Source organism: Frankliniella occidentalis, unplaced genomic scaffold (assembly GCF_000697945.3).
Source record: "Frankliniella occidentalis isolate FOCC.00 unplaced genomic scaffold, Focc_3.1 Scaffold27, whole genome shotgun sequence".
Lineage (NCBI taxonomy): Eukaryota > Metazoa > Arthropoda > Insecta > Thysanoptera > Thripidae > Frankliniella > Frankliniella occidentalis.
The window spans coordinates 17,342-24,789 of NW_026267157.1; positions in this window are offsets into that span (position 1 = coordinate 17,342).

The window sequence follows — 7,448 nt, forward strand, 5'->3', positions numbered from 1 at the left end:
TGGAGCGATGGGAGGAGGTCTCTGGTAATTTGCACCCTGAAAGAGGATGGAAATGCGCTCCTTATGCCGGGGGGCTAAGGTCAGCTATCTCCCGCTTTCACCCCGTACAACCCCTCAAAGATGGGGTTGTTTTTTTTGATGATGAGGTATCGCTACTTCTGATTGACTTGGGTTGGATTCTGCACTTTTATGTGCAACGCACTTGATTCAGGATGACTTCGCAGACTGTCCCTGACGCCAGCGATGGCCATGCAATCCCTCGGGCGCCCCTGCGCCCCTGGGGCCTTACGAGGGGCATAACTGCAAAAACAGTCAATAAGGGTGAGACATCTGAGGAAATTAAGTAAATTTTCATTACGATTTCGATATGTCTCCGTTTCAGACATCAACAACTGTCAATTTGAGTATAACAACCTGAAATTTCTCAAAAAGAACAAAAAACGATTTGTGTGAGACACCTAGAGTTAGGATGTAGGGGTGGTTGCGCAGATGGGGCTGACGATCGGCAGAGAGTGTGGGAATAGCTATGCTATCTGGCGTTACAAGATGTTAAGTAAGGTTATCCGCGACCCATAGAGACCAAGAGCGTTATTTTCGAACCCAAGGACCGTCCTTAAATGAGAAATTTACAATGTGTCCATTTAGGGGTGGTTTGAAGGGGTAAATAATTGGCGTGTTTTTTTTTTTGTTTTTTTTTTTTTTTTTTGGCTTTCCGGCAGCAGGTTCTGTGTACCTCGACAGGTACACCCCTAAGTTTTTGACCTGATTAGACCTAACAAGCGGCCAGGGGACCGTCACAAAATGACCTCGGCAGACCAACCTCACAACGACTTGTGGTCCCGCGATGCGGTAGGGCCCTTTGCTTGTGGACCGTACGAGATCGATATCTGCGGTCTTGGTAGCTCAGTTGTCTGCGTGCCTGGCGGCTGGAAAGTAAGCCGGGTCTGGCACGGGTTCGATCCCGACCGGGGCGCAACCAATTTCTCCACCTCGGTGCCTTAGTTGATGATCATGGCAACAGCTCGAAAACTCGTCCTTGTCCTTGTCCGTTTCGCACAATCTCACGTTCTTAGGCCACGCTACGCAGGGCCATTAACCACATATAAGTACGAACCCGCATATCATGAATACTCTGTGAAGGCAGTGATCACTTTCGACTCCGACATATGCTGGTGATCGCCCACTTTTTGTTTTCCCCGATAAGTGCCAATCTATAGGCCCCTGTTATTGCTATACTTTGGCCCAAAAGCCAGATATCTGCACATCAGATTTTGTCATATGTCATATTTTGTCAACAACAAACACCCACGAATAACTTACAACTGTCACATAGGCAGGATAGCATTTTACCTATAGTATTTGTACACGTTTTGGAGGTATTTGTATTGAATAAATTGGAATATGAAAATTCTATTTGTTGTGTTACGTGCCTTCTTTTAACTATGGATGGAATAGATGCATATGGAGACGAAAAGTTCATGCTTGTCGTATAGGCAGGGTAGTATTTTACGAGTATTTGAACAGGTTTCCGTTGTATGTGTATTGAATAAATTGGAATATAAAGATACTATGTGTTGTTATTCCTTGATGCACCTCCCTATGGACTGCATATAGTCATGATATACAAATGGACACAGTCGACAGAACGTGTTTAAAGCCCTTGCAAAGGCGTCCAAACCGTCGGAAGTAATTAATACAGTCATAATCTACAGTACCTGCTAGAGCCAAAATGCCACTGCCGTGTAGTCGCAACACCTATTCCGGTTGGGACAGAAATGCTTGGAACAAAATTGCTCCTTGGAACAAAATTGCTCCTTGGAACAAAATTGCTCTATGGAACAAAATTGCTTGGAACAAAAACACGTCAAAATCTTGGAAGTAAATTGCTCTTTGGAACAAAATTGCTTGGATCAGAAATGTGCCTAATTTGCATCATTTTGGATCAAAATTACCACCTTGGAGCAAAATTGCTTGGACGTAAGGTGATCATCTCGGCTTAGGCGCACTCTATTGAGATTACGATGAACCCATTGCCGATTCTGTGCCACCTCCGAGAGCCGGTAGGGAGCGCTTCGCACAGAACACTGCTCGTCGCGTCACATCGAGCCATAATTTCTTAGCTCCGGAGTAGTGGGCACGTGTTTGCTCGGTAGGTTCTGTGAGGCTGCCATTCACCCGAGTGGTTCCGGAGGACGTTTGTGTTGTTGTCAAAGATATGTATTATCTTTCCCCATTTAGGTTTCCGAAAATTTCGGTCGGGGGCGTAAATAATGGCGGTGTCGACTACTGGGCCAGAAAAAGACATCTGTTCCAGTAGTCGACACTTACTTTATTTTGAGTGTGTGCTACCTTCATACGGGCTTATTCCGACAACTAGGGCCCTTTGTCAACGTGAAATGTTGTTGGGATCGTGTGTCCTTAATTTTCTAGTTCGTAATACATCATGATGACATCAGTAAAGCACCAGGTGTCAATACTGTGCCGAATGATAGAGTTTGCTTTCAGTGCCCCATTTGCGTAAAGCATTTCTCTGCGAACGTGCCCTGGTTGCCTGAGAAAAGTGTCAGCAGACACAAGGGTCGAGGGGGGAGGGGGGGTTGGAACCCCAATTGCACCGCCGCAGTCGCGCTAGTCCGGGCGGCTGGCCGCTAGGGTGGAGTGCAAAACTGGGATTGAACAAGTATACCTGGAATAAAGTACTTTAAGATATCCCAAGCTTGCGGCACAGTCCATTCTGACTCATTGTCTGACCTTCAACCCCTCTCTAAGGGTTCGAAGTTGGGTAATTGGTTTGGTCATTGAGGGAAATTGACACTTTATACCCCCCTGGGCCGCCGTGGGCATAATCCCGGGAGCGGCTATATGCGGTTCGGTGTGGAATTTATATAGGGATGTAACTCAGGTGTCGATACGCTGTGCGATAATCTTCAGCTTGCCCACAAGACATTTTAGGTAACAAACTAAAGTTTAATTACCAAGCTATTGCCGGCACTTCCCGGTTTTCGTATGTCACATCGTGTCGTCCCATGCATTATTAAGTGCGCTTTGACGCGACAGAACTGTTTTATTTTAGACTAATCCCTTATAGAACCGTTTTATACCGAAAGGAGTCCGAAGATCGGGCAGTCCGAATGTCGCCCGCGGTACAGTCCGAAACCACATCCCGGACTTGCCGAAATTAGTACCGAAAAGGAGTAAAATCAGCAAGATTCCGGTGCAGTCCGAAGCGCGCTGACCGGGCGCCTTTCGGACTAGTCCGTGCTCCGGACTGCCCGAAATATGTCCGGCAGAGTAGCACAAAAAAAAACGAGCGGGATTCGATCCACTACCTGCCGGTCTTCTGCTCCTTATACCAACGCTCTTTCCAACTGAGCTAAGCTCACGGCTGAGAGAAGATGCCTCAGGAAGGCCTCTTCAGCCAGGCGCAGCAGTCACTTCGAGGGCGAGCACTGTACAGAACGAACGAATCAGCGCATCGTTATGCGGTTTTCGGCTAACGCTTTTCCATCACACATACGCTCTGTACAGAGCATGGCGGACGAAATTTTGCAAATTAAAATGCGCCTGTGTTTCATTATTTAAAATATCGGAATTAAGTTAATATATGATCCAGCATCAATATGGTGTACTAACATGCAAATAAAATGTACCTCTGTTCTATATAGTTCGAGAGGCGCTTTTAGTACTGAGGAGATACTCGTTGCTCAAGACTTAATGTGTAAAATTTTAACAAATGCATTTCATTTTTGACTAATATAGCTCCTTAGTTTCAATATTTTGTATAAGAAATATAAAAGTCTAGAACGTGCTCGGCCAGCCCGAGACCATGCCGTGTCGACAGAAGGTGATAGTCGGCTCGGCTCATTCGGACTTCCTTCGGGCTGTCAGGTTTCTACCAGACTTATTTCGGACTGTCTCCGGGCAGTCCGATTGCGACCGGACTCCTTTCGGGCTGCCCTAGCTACCTCGGTCTTAAATCGGGCAGTCCTTGGTCGGACTCGGACTCCTATCGGACTGCCCTGGAATACATACGGGCCTGTCCGAAGGCAATCGGACAGACTTTGGAACTGCCCAGGACAAGTTTCGGTACAATTTCGTTTCATAACATTCGCAATATTGCGCTAAGAAAATTATTTTCCGATATGTAGCTAAAAAACGACGCTCTTTAGAACTAGAAACAAATGTTTTTCACCATATTTCAAAAAAGGTCGCCTGCAGGCCGGAGAAGGTGAACAGCACCTCGCAAAGAGGGCCAAGAAGGACACCCTGATGGCCAAAAAGCCGACCGAGAGGCAGGGAAAGGATAGCCAGGCTGCAGGGACCAATCAGACACGGCAATCCGGGTAAAATGACAGAGTGTCGACTACTGGGCCAGGCAGTGTCGACTACTGGGCTAAATGTGTCGACTACTGGGCCAATGAACATTGTTTTTTGGTTTACATTTTTGTGTACAAAAATGTATTTATTTCCATTTTCACTGCAAAAAATCAGAGTCTGATACAGAACGATCTACAGCGTTACTGTAGATGCCGCTCTTAGTCACTGCACCTAGGGTACAGAGCGCGTAGTACAGTGTTGCTGTAGCACCGGAAAGCCCAGGATTTACACGGTACAGTGTACGAATACGGCTCCACTGTAGACAGTTTTGTCCGCGCTTTTGCCTTACAGTGGTCCTGTACATTGCTCCCTGTACCAAATTTTAACCATTAAAACTACATCGATGCTGTTATTCGAATAACAGAAGTTCCTGGAAAATAATTAGCAGGACGATCTGTAGTTTTCCTGCCATAATTTTTTGCAGTGTTTGACCTATGGGGTATAAAGTTTGATCCTTTCACTGCACCCCCGAAATTTTTCCTTGACGCTACCGTACACCCACGCTCCGTTGTAGGCAATTTTGAAAAGCCAATACAAAAACAATATAACTGACATATGTCTCATGGGTGACTTTAATATGAGGTATCAAACTTCAGAACCAAATTACATTCCATTATGTAATTTCCTGAAAAACAAAATATTGTCATGTTATTATATGAAAGTAAAGTGTCTTGATCACAATTCACTAATCGATCTTTGTTTTCCTCAAAATTAAATAAATATGCGTCGCCGCTAACCTTCAGATGCACTTTGAAGACGGCAAAATAACTTACGTTTACGGCTAGTCCTGACGTTGATCGTTCCGGCTGGGGGTTTTTAAATCATTGCTACTGCATCAAAGACTACCTGATTCATAATAGGCTTTCTTTCTCTACCGTTGCTTAGATCACAGTTTTCACACTTCTCCAAAAATGCCTTCTGCTTGGCGTGGTCCTACCCAGAAAGGGGGCCGAGTGCTGTCACGTGCGAGGCTACGTACCGGTGAGGCACTCGGGCGACCGACGTCGGGCTCGGTTGCCAACAATGGGCAGTTCAGAGGGGCGCGGGCGCGGGTTAACAGTGGTACCAACAGAATGTAGGAAGATTGTGGCTGCCCGTCCTCCAATGAATTTTCCCATTTATTTAACTATAAATATTGCGTTGAACGTTCCGATAAGTGGCCGTTAGCTGCCCGTTTTTCGAATACATTTCCCCGAATAAATTTTCCCTTCTAACCGGCCTTCTCCGAATGATTTTCCCTTCTATCGAGCACGCCTTACTATTTAGCGTCCTGGCCTAGAGGCGAACAAGAGGAGCTCCGGAACGATGTTGAGCGGGTCGGTGCGCGCCGACAACAGCAGCAGCAGTCAGCACGACGCTGAGCGTGGGTGCGCTCCGACAACAACAGCAGCGGCCAGCACACGCCGTGCGTGAGTGCGCCCGTACAACAGTTGTTGTCGACTACGCCTGAGAGTAATGTTGTATGAGGTTTGTATTTCAATATATTTAACACCCATTAAATATGAAAGTTAAAGATCTTGTCAAATGTAACTCTCGGTGATTCAAAGTTTATCTTTCAAAAAAGTTGATTTAGTCACACTTTAAGGACTTTTATGCTTTTTAACAGATCTACCTTAGTTAATAGGTACATAATTTATTTTGTTTAATTCATTTTGTGTCAATAATGACTTGTAAAGTTTTAATAATTATGCATTTTTTACTGCACAAAAAATCCTACACAATACATGGTCAAAAGCTTAACTTCTAACAAAATATCTTTGATACTAGAGTTTTTTATTCGCAAAAAAACAAAAGAGACTAGCTCAAACTTACTCTAAGACAGGATAACAAAGATAAAAATAAATAACATTTCAAGAGGCCAACATCAGTGACCTAGTGCTGCCACACTGAGTCCCGGCCGAGATAGGGTCAGGCCGCAACCACTCGATGAGACAGCGTGGACAGCTCAGGACCCAGGTTCTCGAAGGGCTGCGACACGACCACGTCGTCGTCCTGGAAAGAGGCGCGTCCGCGACGTGTCTAGTAGCTGCGGCAGGGGCGTCATGCTGCTGCTGCTCAGTGAGGCGGGTGTACCTCCAGGCCGGAGGTGATGTTGGCCGTAGTGGAGGTGGTGGAGCTAGCGTCGTCAGGCGAACTACGAGGCATCTCGGCCGCGCCCTGCCAGGCACCTGCACCTAGAGCAGCGACAGCTCAGCGGGAAGGTGCAGAAGCCGGGGCCGGCCCGCCGCCGCCCCGTGAACCTGGAGATGGTGAAGCCCACGACCCCCACGACGGCCGATCAGCGATAGCTCGGCAAGCGGCAAGCTGCAGACGCCGAGCTGCTCCGAGCCACGGCAGCTCTGCGTCCTACCTCTGCGTCGGCGGCAAGGTGCGGAGGCCCTGGCCGTGCTGCCCGGCGTGACGTACATCTGGCTGCTGCGGAGCAGGTTGTCGTCAAGCCTGTGGTGACGAGCTGCGGCAGCTTTGCGGTAAGGAACTGTTTCTGGTCTGGTGCTGGCCTGGGCCACTCCACTACTGCGAACATTCCCCTCCCTTCGACTGAACTGAGGGCTGGCAAGCCCGCTGAACACCTGCACACGATGGCTTGCCTACTTCACAGGCGTTTTTAACTTGCAATACCGCCGTAATACGTCGTAATACCAACGTAATACACGTAGTACCAACGTAATACACGCAATACCACCGTAATACACGCAATGCCACCGTAATACCCGTAATACACGTAATACTGAATTATGAAATACTGAAATACACGAAAATTTCAAGTGAAAACCCCCTCGCCGTAGGGCATATGTGCCGGAAAAATCCAAGATGGCGGAGGACGTTTTTTGGCATGTCTCATTTCTTCTCTATTTATTTGATATCTGAGAGAAGTTTTTGGGTGGGGATTGTACCGCATTGGTCGCTGGACACTCCTAGTACATATTCTATACTGTTGCCTTGTTGGCGTTAGTTAAAGCCTAGCACAAAGTGGCACCCAGATTAACATGTGTTTAAATATCGCGCCATGTCAGGCGATGGGGTCAATAATAACTCTGCCATTCCGAATTCGATTCATACTGAAGCTAAAT